Below are 24887 nucleotides of genomic sequence, written 5' to 3'. Positions count from 1 at the left end.
AACTCCCTCTGACTCAATAACTAAATTACCCAACAAGCTACCATCTGAGAGTGTGCAGGTCCATGATTTACAATCTTTCATTTGATGGATCTTTTTAAGTTGACTGAGACACAAAGGGAGTTAGCAATATTAAAACAATTCAACTTTCGTGAAGGCTATTTGGCCCGACAATAAGGACCAGAAAACAGTGATCGAAGTTAAGTAGTTTTATTTCTAACTAATAATCAGAGCAGTATACAAACTTATCAAGAGAATATTAAAATTTTCAGGTTTACAACTGGTAAACTGAAAGATCACAATAGGGTCAGTCTCAGTAGAATAAGATTTGCAAATTAGCACAGTCTCAGCAATACAAAAAATTTGAAATAGGAATAGGTTTACCTTAAAGACAACTCTGATTTTCTCTCTTAAGCATGAATAAGTTCAAAGTCATTCAAACAAGGCTCTATGTTTAAACTAATAATGGTTCATAGAATAGGGTCTCAAGGAAATTTGGAAATGCGGGAAGGTGCGAGAATAGTAAAGACTCCAGTAAAAGTCTTCAAGAATTGGAATAAGTATTTACCATGAGGATACACCCTTGCAAGAATAAAGGAAGTAGAAGTCTGCACTTCTCAAAATGTAAGGGAATATGCCTTAAGTTCTAACAGTGTGGACTCTAATTAAAATCTGTAAACTTCAACAACAATCTGATTTCTACCCACACTAAAGGAACCAATAATTTCTCTTCTTGTGCTGTGCATTTACAACATTACCAGACTTCCACATTCCACAGAATTTTGAAAAATTACTGCAACCTTGAAAATTGTTTGTTCCTGATACTCAATGAATAGGAGACTCCATCTGATCATTAGATCTTCACATTTTTGCCATGATATCTTTCTCAGGGCTTATTATCAAGAAACTAGTACAGACTACAGTACACCTTTCTCTAGCTAATGTAACTGTAAGAACGCACCAGTAAAAGAACACGCTACCCAAACAAAATACATTTTTAAATCAGATTAACTTTAACTAAATATTCAAACGTGCACTTCAAACACCTGCTTACACTTGTGAACATGTAACTCAAGAACAAATGCAAATGTGAGTAAAAACATACATGATTACACTTTTAAATATCACTTTCAGAGTAAATGCCAAGGTGACAAATTCTAAATGTAAATGTGGATACAGTTTACGACTTTATGTTTAAACTGAATATTAGCGCACATGTTTATTAAACTAGTTTCTACAGTAAATACATTTCATTAATGCATTTAAATGTTCACACACAATAATAAATTTATAGCACACAGTGAATATAGTGCCACATGTAGATACATAAGGACATTTTTGTATCATGCAGCAGTGGAGTCTAAATTGCGCTACTCCAGCTCTTACTTTAGATCAAACCTTTCCCCAGGACTTTTGCCCACTTCAGAGCTTATTTGTTAAACAGAGAAGTCCCAGGTGACTAGGGCATTCTTCTCCTCTTTTGGCCCCATTTCAAGAATCTTGCCAACAATCTACTTGCCAATTGTATGATTGTCACTGATCTGTTTTTTCAGCTTGGTGATTGAAACCCTCCTTGGATCATTGTAACTGTGAATCTCAGTGGGTACTAAAAGCTGTGAAGAATAGGTTTGATCAAGTTTGTTGTGTTCAGTGGGCACTGGTAAAGCTGTGAGGACCGCTTGAGGGGGAAGGTTTATTTAAAATGTAGTAATCATTACAGAAGGCAAGGGGTATTTGGTTAGTCATATCAATAAAAAAGTATTCAGAATATAAATAAATGTAATCAGTATTGGCAGTAGAAGCCATATCTAGTCAACATCAGGAATTGATTATAGTCTAGCACAAAACAAATAACGAGTCAAACAGCATTTGTCATAGGGACTGCACAATAAAAGGTAGGAGAGAAGAACATGATAAATATTGTAAGTTTATATTGATAAACAGACTAACGGGAACTCCATTTTCTAAGGGAACTGGGAAGACCTGGTTTGCTGCCTAATACAGGGTTTTTCTAGGTTTTCAGACAGAGAAAACGTATAATCACCCAGGTGGGAAATAAGGGCTACAATATTTTGGCCAACAGTAAAACAGAGAACATATGACATTGTAAAAAGCTATTTGCTCTACATCTTTTTAATAAATCTGCATTACATTCTACAACAGAAATCCACAGGACATTCAAAATGTAAGCAGCATCTCCATTCAGCCAAAGGAAATGGTCTTAACTTGAGTACATTCGAACTTTCCTTACTTCATGGACATCACAGACACATAATAGTACAGTGCAAGCAGGAACATCCCAAACACATAATGATGCTGTGCAGGGAGGACCATAAAGCTAACTGAATTGCTTGTACAGAGGCAGAGAATGAGAAAGTATGACTGTGTGCAACTTTGCAGTGTGCACATCATATACATTTGAAAGTGGATTTGAAACTTGAGTAGGCCCACTCATGTTGACTTAAGAACTTCGTTATATTTATTACAGTCCAAATATTGTATTTGCATCTCTCTAATGGTAATTACATGCACAGAATTATTCGTTGTGAAATTTGCCTTCACACCTCTCAAAAGTCGTCTTTGCCTGGTGCTACAAAGGGCTGATAATTTGTGAGATGTTTGCCTCATTGGCCGAGGATGGTGAAGCCTATATCCATGACGTCTATAGGGCTACAACCTGGTCGTTCTGTTTCTACCTTTATTTTCCAATAAAGGTTAGATATTCGGGGATTAAATGTTCTTTGGAATTTGGATCCAAATTACTTGCACCACCTTTTACCAAATGAAGCATTCCTGTAAATTAGTGATCTTTATTTAACTGGACTATTATATTATTTTGGCTTTATGTGTTTTTCTTAGGTTTCAAGTTGTGCATTTTCTGTTGTGCTGTATATGCATCACTATGGGAACTGGGATGAGAAAGTGGTTGAGGAGCTAATGCACTGATTACTTACTGTAATCTTGATGACTCCAATCACACTCCAAATTACCACCGGTTTCACCTTTTGGAGATTGCAGGACATGCTAAGTGCTGTTCTCTACTTTATGGCTTCATGCAGGAGGTGGGGCTTGGCTTGAAGTGGTTCGGTCAGATGATGATTGGGAGAAAGCAGGATCATCTTATTATTGTAAGTATTGGGACAAGGAATGGTAGACGAATATTCACAAGTAATCAGTGCATTACCTACTTGGTTCACAGCTTTACACATATTCTCACTGATTGCAATTGACCGATGTGGCTTGTTCTTACTTTTTAGTAACTATCAGTGTTGCTTTCAGTGAAGTGATATGCCCTCTCTTTGTGCCATTAATTACAAACCTGCATCTTTTTCTGAGCTTTTTAAAAATGCGTGTTACTTGGGTGAGTATACATGCTTTACAGTAGTCTCTTGTTTTGTTACTTATGTATGTATGTATTTCGCATTTATAGAGCGCACTGCAACCTCGCGGGCATCCTGGCGCTAAGACACAGTGAAATTTTTTTTTAAAGAATGCTCAAATTCGAACACACGTGCTTTGAGAAAATATGCAGGAAAAAACAACAGTATATAAATTTAAAAGAATTTACAACCTTCAAAGACCTTCACTCCAATAGCACAAAATGTCGTGGAGAGGGAAACACTCGCGCGCACACACACACACACACACACACAACAACAGTGCTATCTAACTATAGATATGAAGTGTAAAACTGCAAAACAGCCAACTGATATATTTTAAAAATAGAAATCATTAAATACTTCCCAAAAACATGACGTTTAATGTTCATGTATTTAATCTTTCATCAGACTCTGTACGTTCCTGCATTGTTTGCCTTACATGTTCGCTCCTCAGAACTAGCCTTGCAGAATAACATGCTTTAGACCAATGTGGGCATTTTGGAATTGTATTATCATCAGCGGGTATTTCTAAATCGACTACATAGTTAATTTTCAGATGCAGCTGAAAGTAGGGCCCTCCAGATTTGCCAGACGCCTGCACATTTATGATTTCTCAAAAAATGTTTCACTGAGCAGATAATCAGGGAAAAACCGCCTTCCTTGATGAGCTGCTTTGACAGCTCTAAGTACAGTTTAAGCGTGGTATTCTGCCATAATACTTTTTGTTCAGTAGGCGAGTTGAGATTCCACGCGGGTTGCCATCACTTCAAATATTAGCAGATAGTAAAGAAGAGCCGGGCTGGAAGGAGGCTGGAACACTCTTTACAGTAATGAACACATCTATCACAGCATTTTACTGTAACCGATAACAAGAAATCTGAATATTTCATATATAAAACCTTAATCGCCTTTGTTGCATTTTAATGTGCCTGTAAGTTATACAAATTTGTGAGATGTAGTTGAACCTGCACTGTTAAATCGCCTTCAATTATTCTATGCAGTCTTAATATATAACTCTACACGTTTTCTCAAATTAACAGGTATTTTTCTGTATCTGGTAGGAAAGTCCTTCAAGGTTAAATTCTCAGGTGTTTCTGTTCCAACCAAATGCACCGATTTAGAAAGATGTTTTGTGGTCAAAACACCAATATATATATATTTTTTTGTTTTTGCTTGCAGCATTTTGACCTAGTAGCAAAATCTGCCTGCGAAGTTTGTTTTTATCGGCAGTAAAACGCGAAGTGGTTGATGTTTCCAGTGGCATTTAAAAAATCGCAAATATTCAAATTCTGACAAAATATTTCACTGCAAAGAGATGGAAAAAACAGTAATAGCAGAAAACTATTTTATTTGATCTGGGTAATATCGCTGACAAAAATCTAATGCCACTGGCACAAAGCTGCTTCCATCGTCATGGTTAAGAGTTACATTATATAACCGCCCTTGTAGTTTTAATTTGTATACGATATTTTTTTATAAATTTATAATTTATATCAGATATTTTAGTACTTTTTGCAGTTTTAGCAGCGAAATGTAATAATGTTCACATTTTGTGCAGTACTTCATCTGTGCCATGTTGCAGGTGGTGATGGGTACTGGTATTAATTTTTTGGGGAAGTACATTTATTTTTTACCAACTGACTTTGACTCAGAGCAAGAAAGAGAAAGAGAAACGAGGTAAACAATGACAAAGGGAAAAAACAGGGTAAATAAAACACAAAGAGTGAGATATACAGCTAGGTATAGTGATGCTGGAACATTTTTCTGAGTGGGGTGCTGTCATTAATGTTTTATCACCAAAGTCATATGGACTGTGAAATATATAGATGGGGTGTGTGAAGAGTGGTGTTTGCATCGTGATGCAGGTACATCCCCAGTGGAGGCACAACGATAGAGTTCAAAACAATGATTCAAAGGAGGTTTGTATCCACTTGAAAGTGTTTTAATCACATTTGATAAAGTTCAATCCATTGATATTTTTGTCATATCACAAAATGTTAACATTGAAGAGATAGAATGACGGCGATGCGGGGGGAACGCCTCCGATGCATTTCGGGCGGGGGGCCCTTTATCAAGGAGCGCTGGAAAGAAGACAAGCTACCGTGAGAATGTGAGAATGGGGAAAGGTACGGGCTGTAGATGTTAAGGTGCCGATCAATGGTGGGGGCAGCGTGAAACCAAAGGTAGTGAGGGAAGTGAATGGGTCGGGGTAACGTCAGCGCGTGACGGGGGTGGGTGGGGGTGAGGAAATAGGGTCGCGGTGCAGCCTGCACGAGCGGTGCCGGCGAGGACTTACTTCGTTACGCATGTAGTGAGGCTCACTACTTCGGGGAAGCTGGACGCCTAAACTATGTGGAAGCGCGGAACCATTAAAAAGGGAATGGGGGTGTAGAAATCAATGACAGACTAGAGGAGGAAGGTAGCGAGCTGTGGGGGCCATCTTGGAAAGGTGTACGGGGATGCGGGAGCAAATAAGAACAATGCATTTAAGGAAAGAAAGATGGTACGATACATAGAATACATAGGAAAGAAAATAATTAAAGATAACAACTAAACTCAATGCGATCATTGAGACCATGCGGTTTAAGAGTCTGAAGGCGATAAATCCATTCCAGTTCTCTTTGTAGAAGAAATTTGTTCATATTGATGCCTTCTTTCTTGGAAGCTGTCTCAAGGATGATGAATTGAAGTTGGGCAATAGTATGCCTTGCTTCAGCAAAGTGTATGGCAACGTTGGACTTGTCATATTTCAACCGTATGTTTGACTTGTGTTCGTTCAGACGTGTTTTGATTTTACGCTCGGTCTTGCCGACGTATAGTTTGCCACAGGGACATTTCAATGCATAAATTAAATTGGAGGTATCACAAGAGGCGTTGACTTGAAGCTTGATTGGATACCCTTTCATAGGGTGTCTAATGATGTTGCCTTTGATAATGCTATTGCAGTGACTGCAATTTAAACATGGTTGGGTGCCTTTGTATTGAGTGGGATGAATGGTAGGTGTCGAGAGAATTTCTTGGATGTTCTTCCTCCTAGAATAGGCGAACAATGGTGGTTGTTGAAAAATGTCCCGAAAGTCTGGGTCCATTTGAAGAATGGGCCAATGTTTGAGGATGATTTTCTTATACATTGTGCTAGAGGTAGAGAATTTAGAGACGAGGACCATGCGTTGGTCCTCTTTTTTGGACTTCTTAGTTAAGCTTTCATGTCTAGAAATTTTAGCCACTCGGGTTTGTGCCTCAGTAAGGATAGTTTCAGGATAACCTCGTTTGAGGAAGCGTGCATGCATTTCTTTGATACGAATGTCAGTGGTATCCTCATCGGAAACAATGCGTTTAACGCGTAGCATTTGTGAAAACGGCATGTGTTTTTTGAGGGATCCCTGGTGGAAGCTGGAAAAGTGGAGGGTGTTATTACGGTCGGTGGGTTTTCTGTAAAGATCAGTGCTAAACCCGTTGGGATTGATAGACACATTTACATCAAGGAATGAAATTTGTGTGTCGCTGATTTGCCAGGTTAATTGAATCCGTTCATCCTTCTTGTTCAGTTCCAACAAAGCATCATTGAGTGTTTGTTTGGTGTTATTCCATACGAAGAAGAGGTCATCAATGTATCGGACGTACATTCTGATGTTGTCTTGAAAGGTCTGATTAGTGTAAATGTATGTTTGTTCGAAATTGTCCATGTAGATATTGGCGTATGTGGGCGCTGCACAGTTTCCCATTGCCATCCCGGATAACTGTAAGTACCATTTGTGATCATTTTCAAAGTAACTGTGTAATAGAGTGTAAGTCATGAGTTCCATAATGAAGGATGGCAATTGTGAATCGATGTTACTGTTCAGAAGGGCTGCTTCAATGGCCTCAATGCCCCCTTGATGGGGGATTGATGTGTACAGAGAGTTAACATCTGCAGTGTGATAGAGCGAGCTTTAGACAAGTGCAAAGGATGCAGGACTCGTGATCTTGAATTTGGATAGTTGAAAGTTTGAGTAGGAAATCCGTGGTGTCTTTGATATGGCTTTTGGATTTGGTGACAAGTGGTTGGAGGTACTTGTCTATGAATTTGCCGGTGGGTTCGTGGATAGATCCTCTGGTCGATACGATCGGTCTGAAAGGTGGATTGTGGAGGTCTTTATGTATTTTGGGGCTCATGTGAATGGTCCGACTCCTGGGAAACTCAAGTAGAAGAAAGTTCTTGGTGCGATCTTCAATGATTCCATTACAATGTGCTCTGACGACAATTTCTTGCAGAATGTTGAAAAATTCCCGTGTAGGGTTATTATCAAGTTGCATGTAGATGGAGCCATCTTGTATGTGTTCTTGGAGTCGTTGAGTATACATAGAAGTGTCAAGGATGACTAGGGCGCCGCCCTTGTCGGCTTTGATACATTTGATTTCTGTATTGTTGGCGAGGGATTTGAGAGTATCTCGATCTTTATTGGTGAGATTCTGATGCTTGGCTTTTTTGGTGAAGTTCAGTTTAGATATATCGTTGCGAACAAGGTTCTCAAATAGATCAATGCTTTTGTGGCTGCAGGGTGCCTGAAAGGTACTGGTTGGTCGTAAACCCTGTAGTTCTTCTGTCTTGGGTGTAGTAACTGGTGGTAGGACGTTGTCAAAGAAATGGCGGAGTTTGAGTTTCCTGGTGAATTTAAACGTGCTAACCTCTAGTTCCAATAGGTTTGTGGAAGTCACAGGGATAAATGAAGTGCCCTTCTCAAGTAGGTCAATCTGATGTTGAGGGATGGTGGTTTTGGAAATGTTAATTACGAGACGTTCTTTTTGCCCTTGACTGTGCTCCGTGTGTTGGGAGGGTTGATGTCCTTTTCTTTTTCTTTTGCTCTGGCTCCTCCTGAGTCTTCGGTTGGTGTTGGGCCTGATTCTAAAAAAGGTACCGCAGTTGATGTGGCGGTGGAAGTATTGGCTTGTTGATCATTGGGTGGTGTAGTTGTTGGTTTGCGAGTGGGACGGGATGAAGAGTCACTCTCTGAGGAGGAAGTGTCGGTCTGGAGGTTAGGAGGCCTGTTGCGGCGCCGTTGGGCATAGATGTCAGCCCATGAGTATACCTCGTCAAGTTTATAATCGAGAGTATCTCTTCGGAATTTTCTTAATTTGCGTTCGTTAATTTCCTTTCGATGTCTTTCGAGAATGTTCTCAGTATCTTCCAGAGTTTTGGTAAGTTCTTCAGAGGTGAGCATGTTTTTTAACTCATCATCAACTTCTTTAATTTCATGTTCTAGATCTTTCAATATGCCGGAAAGTTCTTCCACGATTAATAGAATCAGGTCTAGACTGCATTTGTTGAGGATGCCATCCCATTTATCTTTGAATGATTTAGAATTTTTACATAAAGATGGTCTTAAAGAAATCCGTAGGCCACGTGGGATTCTGAGGGCCCGATGGTATTTTAGCAATGTGCTCGCATGGAGCTTCTGATTGATGTGTCTTTTGGACAAATACAATAATTGTTTGATGCATTGTTCTTTATTGCGTGCGGTTGAAGTGGTGGTAATGTCTTCCTCTATCAGCGAGTAAATCCGATTGCGTTCATCGTCGTCGTATGCCAGAGTATGTGCTCTGGCTTGTGTGCTTTTGCTTATTTCATCAAATTGCATTTTAGAGCGTGCACCCGCCTAGTGGCGGAAGGAAATCACAATAGAACAAGGTGAGGAGGGGCACAACGATTTTGAGATGGTACGTTTGAGGTAAAATCGAAAGAAGGTATTGCAGGTTCGTGTGCACTCGAGGGTCGTGGTTCCGTCAGACCGCGAGAGTTACATGAAGAGTGGTGTTTGCATCGTGATGCAGGTACATCCCCAGTGGAGGCACAACGATAGAGTTCAAAACAATGATTCAAAGGAGGTTTGTATCCACTTGAAAGTGTTTTAATCACATTTGATAAAGTTCAATCCATTGATATTTTTGTCATATCACAAAATGTTAACATTGAAGAGATAGAATGACGGTGATGCGGGGGGAACGCCTCCGATGCATTTCGGGCGGGGGCCCTTTATCAAGGAGCGCTGGAAAGAAGACAAGCTACCGTGAGAATGTGAGAATGGGGAAAGGTACGGGCTGTAGATGTTAAGGTGCCGATCAATGGTGGGGGCAGCGTGAAACCAAAGGTAGTGATGGAAGTGAATGGGTCGGGGTAACGTCAGCGCGTGACGGGGGTGGGGAATCATTGTTTTGAACTCTATCGTTGTGCCTCCACTGGGGATATACCTGCATCACGATGCAAACACCACTCTTCATGTAACTCTCGCGGTCTGACGGAACCACGACCCTCGAGTGCACACAAACCTGCAATACCTTCTTTCGATTTTACCTCAAACGTACCATCTCAAAATCGTTGTGCCCCTCCTCACCTTGTTCTATTGTGATTTCCTTCCGCCACTAGGCGGGTGCACGCTCTAAAATGCAATTTGATGAAATAAGCAAAAGCACACAAGCCAGAGCACATACTCTGGCATATGACGACGATGAACGCAATCGGATTTACTCGCTGATAGAGGAAGACATTACCACCACTTCAACCGCACGCAATAAAGAACAATGCATCAAACAATTATTGTATTTATCCAAAAGACACATCAATCAGAAGCTCCATGCGAGCACATTGCTAAAATACCATCGGGCCCTCAGAATCCCACGTGGCCTACGGATTTCTTTAAGACCATCTTTATGTAAAAATTCTAAATCATTCAAAGATAAATGGGACGGCATCCTCAACAAATGCAGTCTAGACCTGATTCTATTAATCGTGGAAGAACTTTCCGGCATATTGAAAGATCTAGAACATGAAATTAAAGAAGTTGATGATGAGTTAAAAAACATGCTCACCTCTGAAGAACTTACCAAAACTCTGGAAGATACTGAGAACATTCTCGAAAGACATCGAAAGGAAATTAACGAACGCAAATTAAGAAAATTCCGAAGAGATACTCTCGATTATAAACTTGACGAGGTATACTCATGGGCTGACATCTATGCCCAACGGCGCCGCAACAGGCCTCCTAACCTCCAGACCGACACTTTCTCCTCAGAGAGTGACTCTTCATCCCGTCCCACTCGCAAACCAACAACTACACCACCCAATGATCAACAAGCCAATACTTCCACCGCCACATCAACTGCGGTACCTTTTTTAGAATCAGGCCCAACACCAACCGAAGACTCAGGAGGAGCCAGAGCAAAAGAAAAAGAAAAGGACATCAACCCTCCCAACACACGGAGCACAGTCAAGGGCAAAAAGAACGTCTCGTAATTAACATTTCCAAAACCACCATCCCTCAACATCAGATTGACCTACTTGAGAAGGGCACTTCATTTATCCCTGTGACTTCCACGAACCTATTGGAACTAGAGGTTAGCACGTTTAAATTTACCAGGAAACTCAAACTCCGCCATTTCTTTGACAACGTCCTACCACCAGTTACTACACCCAAGACAGACGAACTACAGGGTTTACGACCAACCAGTACCTTTCAGGCACCCTGCAGCCACAAAAGCATTGATCTATTTGAGAACCTTGTTCGCAACGATATATCTAAACTGAACTTCACCAAAAAAGCCAAGCATCAGAATCTCACCAATAAAGATCGAGATACTCTCAAATCCCTCGCCAACAATACAGAAATCAAATGTATCAAAGCCGACAAGGGCGGCGCCCTAGTCATCCTTGACACTTCTATGTATACTCAACGACTCCAAGAACACACACAAGATGGCTCCATCTACATGCAACTTGATAATAACCCTACACGGGAATTTTTCAACATTCTGCAAGAAATTGTCGTCAGAGCACATTGTAATGGAATCATTGAAGATCGCACCAAGAACTTTCTTCTACTTGAGTTTCCCAGGAGTCCGACCATTCACATGAGCCCCAAAATACATAAAGACCTCCACAATCCACCTTTCAGACTGATCGTATCGACCAGAGGATCTATCCACGAACCCACCGGCAAATTCATAGACAAGTACCTCCAACCACTTGTCACCAAATACAAAAGCCATATCAAAGACACCACGGATTTCCTACTCAAACTTTCAACTATCCAAATTCAAGATCACGAGTCCTGCATCCTTTGCACTGCAGATGTTAACTCTCTGTACACATCAATCCCCCATCAAGGGGGCATTGAGGCCATTGAAGCAGCCCTTCTGAACAGTAACATCGATTCACAATTGCAATCCTTCATTATGGAACTCATGACTTACACCCTATACCACAGTTACTTTGAAAATGATCACAAATGGTACTTACAGTTATCTGGGATGGCAATGGGAAACTGTGCAGCGCCCACATACGCCAATATCTACATGGACAATTTCGAACAAACATACATTTACACTAATCGGACCTTTCAAGACAACATCAGAATGTACGTCCGATACATTGATGACCTCTTCTTCGTATGGAATAACACCAAACAAACACTCAATGATGCTTTGTTGGAACTGAACAAGAAGGATGAACGGATTCAATTAACCTGGCAAATCAGCGACACACAAATTTCATTCCTCGATGTAAATGTGTCTATCAATCCCAACGGGTTTAGCACTGATCTTTACAGAAAACCCACCGACCGTAATAACACCCTCCACTTTTCCAGCTTCCACCAGGGATCCCTCAAAAAACACATGCCATTTTCACAAATGCTACGCGTTAAACGCATTGTTTCCGATGAGGATACCACTGACATTCGTATCGAAGAAATGCATGCACGCTTCCTCAAACGAGGTTATCCTGAAACTATCCTTACTAAGGCACAAACCCGAGTGGCTAAAATTTCTAGACATGAAAGCTTAACTAAGAAGTCCAAAAAAGAGGACCAACGCATAGTCCTCGTCCCTAAATTCTCTACCTCTAGCACAATGTATAAGAAAATCATCCTCAAACATTGGCCCATTCTTCAAATGGACCCAGACTTTCGGGACATTTTTCAACAACCACCATTGTTCGCCTATTCTAGGAGTAAGAACATCCAAGAAATTCTCTCGACACCTACCATTCATCCCACTCAATACAAAGGCACCCAACCATGTTTAAATTGCAGTCACTGCAATAGCATTATCAAAGGCAACATCATTAGACACCCTATGAAAGGGTATCCAATCAAGCTTCAAGTCAACGCCTCTTGTGATACCTCCAATTTAATTTATGCATTGAAATGTCCCTGTGGCAAACTATACGTCGGCAAGACCGAGCGTAAAATCAAAACACGTCTGAACGAACACAAGTCAAACATACGGTTGAAATATGACAAGTCCAACGTTGCCATACACTTTGCTGAAGCAAGACATACTATTGCCCAACTTCAATTCATCATCCTTGAGACAGCTTCCAAGAAAGAAGGCATCAATATGAACAAATTTCTTCTACAAAGAGAACTGGAATGGATTTATCGCCTTCAGATTCTTAAACCGCATGGTCTCAATGATCGCATTGAGTTTAGTTGTTATCTTTAATTATTTTCTTTCCTATGTATACTATGTATCGTACCATCTTTCTTTCCTTAAATGCATTGTTCTTATTTGCTCCCGCATCCCCGTACACCTTTCCAAGATGGCCCCCACAACTCGCTACCTTCCTCCTCTAGTCTGTCATTGATTTCTACACCCCCATTCCCTTTTTAATGGTTCCGCGCTTCCACATAGTTTAGGCGTCCAGCTTCCCCGAAGTAGTGAGCCTCACTACATGCGTAACGAAGTAAGTCCTCGCCGGCACCGCTCGTGCAGGCTGCACCGCGACCCTATTTCCTCACCCCCACCCACCCCCGTCATGCGCTGACGTTACCCCGACCCATTCATTTCCCTCACTACCTTTGGTTTCACGCTGCCCCCACCATTGATCGGCACCTTAACATCTACAGCCCGTACCTTTCCCCATTCTCACATTCTCACGGTAGCTTGTCTTCTTTCCAGCGCTCCTTGATAAAGGGCCCCCCGCCCGAAATGCATCGGAGGCGTTCCCCCCGCATCACCGTCATTCTATCTCTTCAATGTTAACATTTTGTGATATGACAAAAATATCAATGGATTGAACTTTATCAAATGTGATTAAGACACTTTCAAGTGGATACAAACCTCCTTTGAATCATTGTTTTGAACTCTATCGTTGTGCCTCCACTGGGGATGTACCTGCATCACGATGCAAACACCACTCTTCATGTAACTCTCGCGGTCTGACGGAACCACGACCCTCGAGTGCACACGAACCTGCAATACCTTCTTTCGATTTTACCTCAAACGTACCATCTCAAAATCGTTGTGCCCCTCCTCACCTTGTTCTATATATAGATGGGGGTCAGTTGCTGCCCCTGGAGCAAACGGGTTTCCGCAAGCATCACAGCACAATGGATAATTTATCCGCCTTACAGATATTTTTGGATAAATATATAGGGGCACGAGGCGGAAGAGTTTATGCTGTGTTTATAGATTTCTCCACAGCATTCGATAAAGTTGATCGCCCCTTGCTGTGGAGGAAGCTATCTTCTCTCGGAATGCCCTCACTGCTCCTAGATTTAGTTAGAGATCTCCATACTGACACCTGTTGCAGGGTTTTATTGGGTGGCGAAAGAGGGCTATCCCAGGTGATACCCACTGCAAATGGATTGAAACAAGGATGTCTACTAGCGCCATTATTATTTTCTCTTTACATCTCGGACTTACCTTCGTTTTTGTCATCAAGTGATGGTAACGCCCCAGTACTAGGGGGCTCTCCAATTGTTTGCATGCTATATGCGGACGATATTCTGATATTGGATTTAACTCCGAAAGGTTTGAATAATCGTCTACAAGCACTTCACATATATATGCAGAATATCATCACCTGAAAATAAACGTAGCAAAAAGTAAAATCATGTGCATGGCAGGTAGGAGAAAGATGAAATATGAGAACTTTAGGTGGATGGTGGGAGGAGACAGGCTGGAGGTGGTGAATTTCTATGTGTTCTTAGGGAAGATAATATCTGCCAATTCGAGCGATAAGGATCATGTTGCCAACAATTCTCGAAAGGCTCTGGCTCAGGGCAAAAGTCTGAGTGCTTTATATTGCGCGACGGGGAAAAGACACTTCCCGTATTTACTAGAGGTCTTTCGCGCAAAGATTTTAGAATCCCTGCTCTATGGTGTTGAATTAATTGATCTGGGGCAATGGAGTTTTCTGCATATTGTAGAGGGAAAAATCCTCCGACTATTAGCCTCAGTTAATACTGCCTGTACAATGGCCGCACTTAGATTAGAGTTTGGAATCCGTAGTAGTTGGGTGCAGGCTTTAGCAGGGATGGTCAGCTGGGTGTCGTGCATGGCTCGGGGGGGAACCTGGGACCATGCGGAGTCTCATGAAAAAAGAATTATTGGGATCCTTAAAAGAACACTCGAGAATTGTGAGGAATTTCAGAAAGGCAGTTGAATACCTTCAACTAGATGAATTAACTCTATTCACATTGTCCCCTGGCCAGTTGAAGGCTGTTTTAAAACTGGCCACCTGGAAATTGAGTTTTAGCTTAGACAGGGAGGCAATTCTTGCAAAAAAAGGCCCCTCACCATTTACTGACTCCTGCCTATATAAGAAAATGCAACCGTATGTGTCATGGAACATACCTCATGGTATACAGCGTTTTTGGTTTCTTCTGAGGCAGGACCTCCTTCCTCTAAACAATTTAACATCTAGATGGTATGGGTCCCCTGCAATTTGTCATCTTTGCAATATGTCCACCCAGGATACTGTACATGTTCTCTTTATATGCCCAGCCTTGCGGACATTACGTCGAAAGTGGTTTAGACATATATGTTTAAAATTGGGTCTCTTGTCGGCGAGCTCTTTTTTAAATGCCTTGTACAGTCCGCCCAATGAAATGTTCTGTTTTAATATATTCAACTTTTTTAAATGTTTTTTAGATATTTATTAGAGGGCTTGGGAATCAAATGTCTAATAGTATATGCTTTTTATCTTGTTATGTAAAGTATGTGTAAATATATGTTCTATTTCTTTTATGTGGATCTCTTATGAGTTCCAAAACATAAATAAAAAATTGAAAGAATTGACTGTGAAATATCCAAGCGCTATACAAAATGACAAGTGCAACAAATGTGGCACACTCATTCATCAGGAGAGTGGTAAGGGTGTGGTACGCAGCTGGTAGTGCATTTTGGACAGGGCCGGACTGGGAACCACAACCAGCCCTGGAAAGTGCTCGTCCGCCCCCCCTGCCCACTCGTGGGTGTTGGAGGTGCCGGCAAGCTCTTTGCCGGGCCGGTTTTCGGCCGCTTTTTTGTACAGGATCGATTTTGCAGCTATGCTGCAAAAATTGCCCTTTAACAAAAACGGCCCCTAGGGGCGCAAAAACAGCCCCCACCCGTGCGGCGCACCAGGAGATTGCCCGGTGGCCGCTATGGCCAGTCCGGCCCTGATTTTGGAGCACTGGTGGGGTAGTTTACTACTGCTTATAGCACATATATTACCCGTTGAAAAAGCCACTAAATGTACATAGACATTCAGTACTAAAATTATTTAGCGCAAATATGATAATGTTTGGAAATCAGGTTTCAGTGAAGATTTATCATTTGCAAACCTACATACAGTCTTTCCATTAATTTCCTGTGCACCAGAAGGACAGAAGGACTGTCGCCCAGATCAACTTTACAAAAGCCTCTTACTTTGCAGTTAGAGAAATACGCCTACTGTCCAGTTTCTAAATAAGAAGATAATTTATCAGAAGACAGAGACATTTGACTGTTATCCTTGAAAATACAGCAAATTTGACAAGATGAACATAAAGGGCCTGATTTAGGCATTTTGGAATAGGGCAGCGCAGCAAGGCACTTTATTGCGCTGCCCTACGCAAAAGTGAAAGGGCAGGAATGCGCCATATTTAAGCAATATGGTGCATTTCTGCCCTTTCTGCCTGTGATGGCACCGTTTTGGCAGCACACATGGTAAGAGGAAAAACAAGTAGAAATTAGCACCCCGGAGGCGTACACATTTGAAGCTTCCCCAGGATGACATCACTTTGTAAATCTGGGGCAGTATCAAATTCCATAGGTGTTGGATGGGAAAACCCATCCCAATACCCATGAAATACCTCCCTGTTGCAGAGTAAGGTGACGGAGCGAATTTCCCTGGGTCACCTTACTCATTATTTATGTGGCCACTCAAAGCCAGGGTGTCTTTGTGTGGCTTCATAAATCTTTATGAGAGCCCTGCATCCCGCATGTGCCACTTTAAGTTGTGCAAAAGTGATTCAGGGCTCTCATAAATAAGCCCCAAAATGTCAAGCCTTATTCATTGCTCATTCTCCTGAATTCTAGTATGATGGGTTATGGGGGCTGCACGCCTTCTGTCAGCACCTATTGATAGATCATGTCGGATCGAGAATGAAAGATGCAAGCGGTGGAATTTCCAGAAAGAAGATTTGGTATTCAGCATCCCTGACATTTGGCAGTACCAACAGTTGACCCCCAATCACAAATAATTTTCACTGTAAAAAACATTGGAACTTTATTTTTGCTACCACAAATTTACACTCAATGGCATTAAAAGCAACACAGCAAAATGCCACACATTGGTGGGTATTTATATATGGCCCTATTTTTGTCATAACAAGAGGTTTCTTGCATATATGTTTGTGCAGCATTTTTAAGGCAACTTTCCAGTCTATTTTACATGTGCCAGAATCAGACGCTCTATTATACAAAACAAGGGAAACCAAGAAGGTATGCCATAGGGACCTTTGGCAGTAACATGTTTTAGAGAACAGTGGTCCCTATTTTGGAAGGAAAAATGGACAACCACAATAATCATACGCTTAAATAGATCGTATGTCTTTCGTCCAGCCGGACAAGAATTTATTTTTATATAAGTTCAGTTGATTGTGATTCAAAACATTAAATGACAAGTGGGCACAGCCGTGACCCACAGAACACAAGACAAACCAACGAAAAACAGAATGGCCAAAGGCAGGGTATAAGATGTGGCTGTTTGTTTGTAATCACTTTGACAGACTTAAATATCCATTTTCACACCATTGATCATTACAATATTATAAAATCATATTGCATATGGTGCTTTTAGTGTTGACGACGTTTCGATGCTATTCACAACAATATAAAGCATCATCTTCAGGACAAGGGATAGTTCATTGTTGTCTTAAGCTTATTCACAAATGCTTTGAATATGGTTAGATTACATTTCAAAGAAAATATTTTTCTAACTGCAATCCGTCCAATGTGGTATATGCAATTTTATGTCCCTGTAAAATCATCTATGTAGGTCAAACAAGCCAGAAGATCAAACTAAGGATTGGACAACACCGGAGTTGGATACGCTGCAAGACAGCCAACTTCCCCGCTTGTGGATCACTATACTGAAAAAGGACACAATGAGAGAGATCGTACGTGGACTGTCATAACCATGATAAAACCCCCACCTAGGGGAGCTGATGTCTCAACGTTACTAAATAAGGAGGAACTGCACTAGATTCTGAGGACTAATAGCATCAGGAATGGACTCAATCGTATTGAGGACTGGACCTCCTTGCTATAATAGACAATCAGTGATATTCCTTCCAATACAAAAACTGGATATAAATGATACATGTGACTCAATGTGTTGTACATAATCATGCTAGAAATTTGCATAATCTATGTCACTTGCGCCGTTTAAACACCACCAGCTCACCATTTTTGTCACACGCGCCGGCAGCACCTTAGTTATTATCACTGTTTCCCACTCCTCTCTGACATTCTAAGATGGCCGCCACCGTAGAAGGCTACACGAGCACAACAATTTGCCGTTCCAAGATCGCCACCGGCCCTGGACCATGAGGCTGTTAGTCCCTTGCCTCTTTCCATCACCCACTATTTTTGGCTCCAAAGTCATAAAGTAACTTGGAGACTCTGCTTCACCTCACACGCTATCCAGCACCAGCAGGAGCCCCCGTGCCCTGACTTTCCGTCGTTATTCAAGTAAGTAACCAAAACTCTGGCAGACCGTGTTCGCGACCAGCCCCTTTTGGTTAAAATGCGAGATTTAATCTGATAATTGAATGCTTTGTATTTTAGGAGGTGCAACCTGGCACCTAGCGGAATTGTTACTTAACCTAAAGCCTCAAGTGCGATCCGGCACGTGTATATATTGATATCAGGAATTAAACCATACAAGGAAGGCCCATAGCCTATTGACGGTAAATGACTTTTCACTGCGCCGTTTTGAGCACCCCCCGTTTTTAAAATCACATCTGAATGCTGGTTTTAATATAGACTGTCAGCCCCCGTTACGGATCTACTGGGCCGTATTACAAGTGTGTCATTACCGTTGAACCTTGTTCATCCTTCAAACGTAAGGAATGTTTTAACAACACTGTTTTACTTTAAGCAATCTGTACCGAACCGCTAAATAAATAATGGTCAACACCAGCAACGTAATACTAATGCTTGCTTCGAGAAATTAAAGCCACAATTTAAATACAACGGCACTATCGTTTTTTTTTAAATTCACCACACGTGCATCACGTCGCCCGCCACCACCCCTTGTGATTCACATCCCATGAACAACTATGATACGCCTTTATCCCAATAGTTCCTCCCCATTTTTGTAGTTTTATCCATCACCGTTTTCTCACCTTAAACCACTACGCCTTCAACCTTCACTGACATTGCCATTTTAACACCTTAAACCACTGCGCCTTCAACCTTCACTGACATCTCGGGCACAAGCCGCATGAGTACTGTGCAACTAGACTCTAGTCCTGAAGCGGATGTCCTCTTCTTTGTGTCACACATCAATTCACCCTCACAGAAGTCACCAATCAGATGCCTAGCAGTTTAGTTTTACTGATCTCTATTTTTTGTATTTTTCTCCCCCCTTTTATTCCCTTGTAAATGTTGATACAGTAATGCGATATAGGCAAAATATGTGAATAAGCTTAAGACAACAATGAACTATCCCTTGTCCTGAAGATGATGCTTTATATTGTTGTGAATAGCATCGAAACGTCGTCAACACTAAAAGCACCATATGCAATATGATTTTATAATATTGTAATGATCAATGGTGTGAAAATTGATATTTAAGTCTGTCATAGTGATTACAAACAAACAGACACATCTTATACCCTGCCTTTGGCCATTCTGTTTTTCGTTGGTTTGTCTTGTGTTCTGTGGGTCACGGCTGTGCCCACTTGTCATTTAATGTTTTGAATCACAATCAACTGAAGTTATATAAAAATAAATTCTTGTCCAGCTGGACGAAAGACATACGATCTATTTAAGCGTATGATTATTATGGTTGTCCATTTTTCCTTCCAAAATAGGGACCACTGTTCTCTAAAACAGAATCAGACGCTCATCACAGAATTTGGAGGGAGGAATAACTATGAGTCTGCATATTTTCACATTTATCCTATGTTTGCAAAGTAAATGCTCATTTACTTAATGACTAATTACACGGTGTCTCGCAAATGACAGAAGAAAGGGGCACATTACACAAAGGAAGAAGGAGCTTTTCACTCATACCTATAGCTCTAAAGGAATTTCAAGCATCCTTTAGAATCAGGAAACAAAGGGCCATATGTATCAACACATTTCCCCATAGACACAGAATGGGCAAAACCCTTAGATACATCTGGCCCATAGTCATGGAGAATATGGAAGACACAACTATGGTGGGTACACTTACAGAGAACACCCTTCCAGATTTCTGGAGTAGGACCTCTGGGCCTGAAGGGAATCAGCAGTGAAAAGTTTCTTCTCACAAGGTAGTCAGGTGCCTGGACACGTCTCTTGTGTTTTCTGATTGCACACTATCATCAGTTCATTACCTATTCTTTTGATCCAAATACTTTTATTGTGTTCTCCCTTTTTAAGTTCAGTCCACTATTCTAGTTCTCTTACCTTGTTTAACCCCTCCCATGCTCATGACGGAGCCGCTCCATCATGAGCATCGGCTGAGCTGTGCTCATGACGGAGCGGTTCCGTCATGGCCCTGCCGCCGCGCCTGCGCGGCGCGTTCTATTGAGCGGGCGGGGTCATGACGGAACCGCTCCGTCACGAGCACAGCTCAACTGCGGCTCGTGACAGAGCGGCTCCGTCACGAGCATGCGAGTGCTGCTCGGCCCCCCCCGCCCCCTAGCGCTGCAGCGGAATTGCCGCCGCAGCGAAGGGGTTAACCCACATCTGTCTGTTGATAAACATTTTTCACTGCTTTGTTCTGGTTGCTACTAACACCTACTCTTTCTGCTTGATTTCCTGGAATCTTCCTCCTCGTTCCCAGTCACAGATGGAGCTCATCACAGCCTCTCCCTGGTGAAAAATTACTGAGCTCATTACTGTAATTCACATGCCAAATATGTTTGTTGCATTCACATTCTGCATACTGAATTCATACTTGTTGTTTCCTTTCCAAAGACCACTGAATATTGGTTCAGTGAAGCTCATACGCCAATCTCCAGTGCCCAGTGTTTATGGTGCCTCTTCATTTCCCCCTTTTCACCATAGTTCCTAAGTGAGACTTTTCTCCTCTATTATCTAATTTCGAATGTGTGGATGAATGAGATTTTTAGTTGGGCCTGGTTTTGTTGTTCTTATAATCTCTGACAAAACCTGACATTTTTTCAGGCCATCAATTATGTTTCCCAATATGGATCCTGCCAAAAATCTGTTAAAACAATTGGTCCGGCCAATACAAAGGTTCAAGCTGATTTTGAAATTGCCTGCCAAAATAGGCTATTGCTGCTCATAAGAATCAACCAATTAACCGATAGCCCCTGCTGAAATTAACGCAAATTACACACAAGAGAAACTAGCTCTTTTTCTAATACCCTGACAGGAGAAAGGAGTTCTCACATTAATGTAGCCGCAGTGTCAGGAGCAACAGTAAGTATGCTTAATGCTGTGGCTCCACCTGGCAAGGTCACAGTGTGAGAAATGCCCCATTTTGCATGGTGAACCACATTGTTTGCTGAATTGTATCACTGAATGAAAGACTCTGTACACTGAGGTACTGTCTCCAGATCAGGCTTATGTGCTCTGACCACTAACATTTATAGAAATTGGATAAGCTTTGATTGCCACATTTAATGGATATATAGGTCCATATAATATGGTGTGGCAACTACACCCAAGGCATAGAAAGTTAAATATCATCTGTGAACTGCAGCACTTATTATGCTATTTATTATGCTATCCACTAGTTTGACAGGGAAACATGGCTTTAGGCATATCAGTCCCTTTCAATTCAATACTAAAGTTGATATTTGTGATACATATTTAAGAAAAGTAACTTTAAGAAAGTAACCTTTACTCATCCGGGAGCTTATGGGGCTAATTTGCATTCACTCTCCTGCAGCTTATCGGCCAGGACTTAACCATAATTAGTTGTGAAAAAGGCTCCCAGAGCAGGAAGAATGTCCTGCAAGTGGAGAAATGTTTTTCTTCCCTTGCAGGAAGACCATATAATGTGGACCTAAGAACTTCAATAATTTGTAAAGGGGCCTTCCCTTTCACAAGTAAATGTAAGGTGAGACCTGGAGAAGGTAACCCTTTGTTCTTCCAACCTGGCTGGTACCAAATCCAGTGGGATGGGAGTTACCCCCAGAACAGATTTTGAATGACCACAGAGGAGGATGCTGATTGTTTCCCTGGCCACAACTCTGAGTGATCACACAGATGGAAGGGTTCATCCATTTTGGGTTTTGAGAAAAAGGTGCACTTTGGGATTGTTTACAGAAGAGCACAGTGGAACTGTTGCAAACATGGGTAGGGTTGCCCTTTAGAACTTTCTTCTCATTGGTTAGGTAGGAGCCAGAACAGATCCCGACTCACTAGCTAGTGCAAAACATAAATGTGGCTCCTCAAAGCATACTCCTCTGAAAACTTTCTGGACCTGTGGAAGACTTGAAGAAGGAATGTAGCTTCTTCAGACCTGTGAGGAGACCTGAAAGGCTGGATCTGTTTCTGCTTGAACCCAAGACAAAGCTATGGACTTGAAGTTTTATTTAACTGACCTCCTGCATGGGTACAGAGACACAACAAGCTGCAAGCTACGTTTTCCTAAAATGCCCATCTGGCAACTGTACTTGGACTGGGCCCTGCTAGTGGTCTCTGTTGATTGAATTTAAACCCCTAGGTGTTCCTGCTGAGGCCCTGGGACCCTTGACTGTGTCTAAAGGGGCATATCCTGCAATCGCTGAAAATCTTCAGGGCTTAGAATAATTCTGACTTCCAGCTGCTGGAGGACCTGTACCTACCACCCGATTCTATCCAGCCAAGTTGTGAATCTGATGTACTGAAGAAACAGGTGACCCATCCTCTCCACACCTAAACCCCTTTTGTGCCACTGTCTGGAGCCATTCAGAGTCATGTGACCTGGGAAAATTGTAGAAAGGCATAGTTGGCTGGGGCAAGAAATTGGCAACTTTCTAAAAGTGGCATTTTCCAAAATATAACTTAAAATCTGACTTTACCATTAAAGAGGATTTGAAATTATAATTCTTTTGAGTGTAAACAGCATAGCTCAACAGGCTCACAATGTGGAGTTATCACTTATTAAATGTTATAAAGTATCCCAGTGTTAGTCAATGGGAGAGACAGGCGTAGCAACTGTGAAAAACAACTTTAAGAGCTTTTCACTGCCAAGACATGTAAAACCTAACCACCCTGCTCTATAGGTCCATAGCCTACCTTAGGGGTGACATATTAGTATTAAAAGGAAGGTTTGGGGTTTATTTTGGCTGGTTGGAATGTCAGTTTAAAACTGCACACCTAGACTGCAGTGGGAAGAATGAGACATGTTTTACAGTACTACTTTAATGGGTGTCATATTGTTTGCTGCTGTCCACTAGTAGCATTTACTTCACAGCCCCTGGGTAATTGGTAGAACCATTTTCTAGGGACGTAGAAGTAAATTAAATGTGTTAGTTAGGTGTGGTATAATTTTACCATGTTTGAAAGAAAGAGCACAAGGTTAACAGTGGTCAAGTGCAGAGTGTCCTAAAGATTCAGCAAACAGCAGTGAGGGAAAAATATTTGAGGGAATATCACACTAAGGATGTCAGGTCTATCAGCATACATTTTGTACATATTTTTTTTTCTTGCACTTTTACAAATCACCTAGTCCATACTTGGTTTAATAAAGTTACAATATAAAATAAAAATATTCAATGTAGATGCTAGATGGGTTTGAGTCATTGTCCTCAACATACCCACTCGTGATTGCCTTTAGATATACCTAGTGCTCTCTTGAATAAAGGTAAACAACCTTAGAACACTGAGGTATTTTTGAGCTAATCTGGATCCTGCCTTTTTGTCCAGTCGATTTTATCTAAGAACTCCGGGGCATATTACCAACAACTAGCGATAATTATCGCTATGTTGGCTTAGCGGCAATATTTTTATCGCCGAGCTGCGGCGATTTTTATCGCTTAGGAACCTTGCTATTCTCAAGGTTTTTCTCCTAAGCGATAAAAATCGTCCGAAATGCATGAATATCGCTGAAAAGTCAGCGATATTCATGCATTACCGAGCTAATGCTCTTAGCCATGTTATCCACCTACCATTGGATAACATGGCTAAGAACTGCTCAGGGGCAGGTGTTAGCTTTTGGAGATAATCGCGCTTAGCGCGAATATCTCCAAAAGTTGGTAATAGGAGATAGCGATGTTAGTGACTGTTTCCAGTCGCTAACATTTTGCCACGGCCACTTTGCATGTCATTAGTGATAAATATCACTGACATGCAAAGCGGGGCCCAAGATGGTTGCTATCTCCTACTAGCTGTCGCTAACTGGTGTTAGCGACAGCTAGGTAATAGGGAGATCATTTTATCTCCGCTTTCTTGGCTTTTAAAGCCAAAAAAGCGGAGATAAACCCCCTTGATAATATGCCCCTCCATCCTTCTTTTAAAGTCTTCGAGAAGGTTGAGTCCGCCCTGGTGGCATTGACCTACCAGGGAGGGGGAGAGGACGCCAATGATAAAGGATGACATTATTATGTGTAAAGGATGACTTTCCCCGGACATGAAGCAGAAGTCCTCTGGCATCCAATCTCTGGATCCCTAATTGTTCCTAGATTATTAGAAATCAGTGTATTTCCCTTTTTTCCTTGCATTTCAAGACGCTACCTCTACCGTTCCTAATTCTGTGCTTTAATACATACTGAATAAGTATACTTTTTACAAAGCCAAAAGCAACGTGATGACAATATCGATAAAGAAATGCATTCTGAATGCTGTCCTACTCTAATTTCTTGGAGAAGCTATCCAGTAAAGACCAACTAAATATGTTTTAGTGCTGCTGAAGAGCCTTTAATGACAATAAAAGCCCCGGAGATTCTATCAAACCAAATAAAACCAGACAACTTTCTCGAATTGCAAAGCCCTTATTTCCAAGAGATCATTATCATACAATCTGTTCTCTCCTTTCAGACAATTATTTCACTTCAGTGACAATCTTTTTTCCAAGGTGCCATCAAGTCGGGTGAGCAAAGCACATAAAGTCACGGTTGT

Source organism: Lissotriton vulgaris, chromosome 4_1 (assembly GCF_964263255.1).
Source record: "Lissotriton vulgaris chromosome 4_1, aLisVul1.2, whole genome shotgun sequence".
Taxonomy (NCBI): Eukaryota; Metazoa; Chordata; class Amphibia; order Caudata; family Salamandridae; genus Lissotriton; species Lissotriton vulgaris.
Note: the sequence above shows the minus strand (reverse complement) of the source record.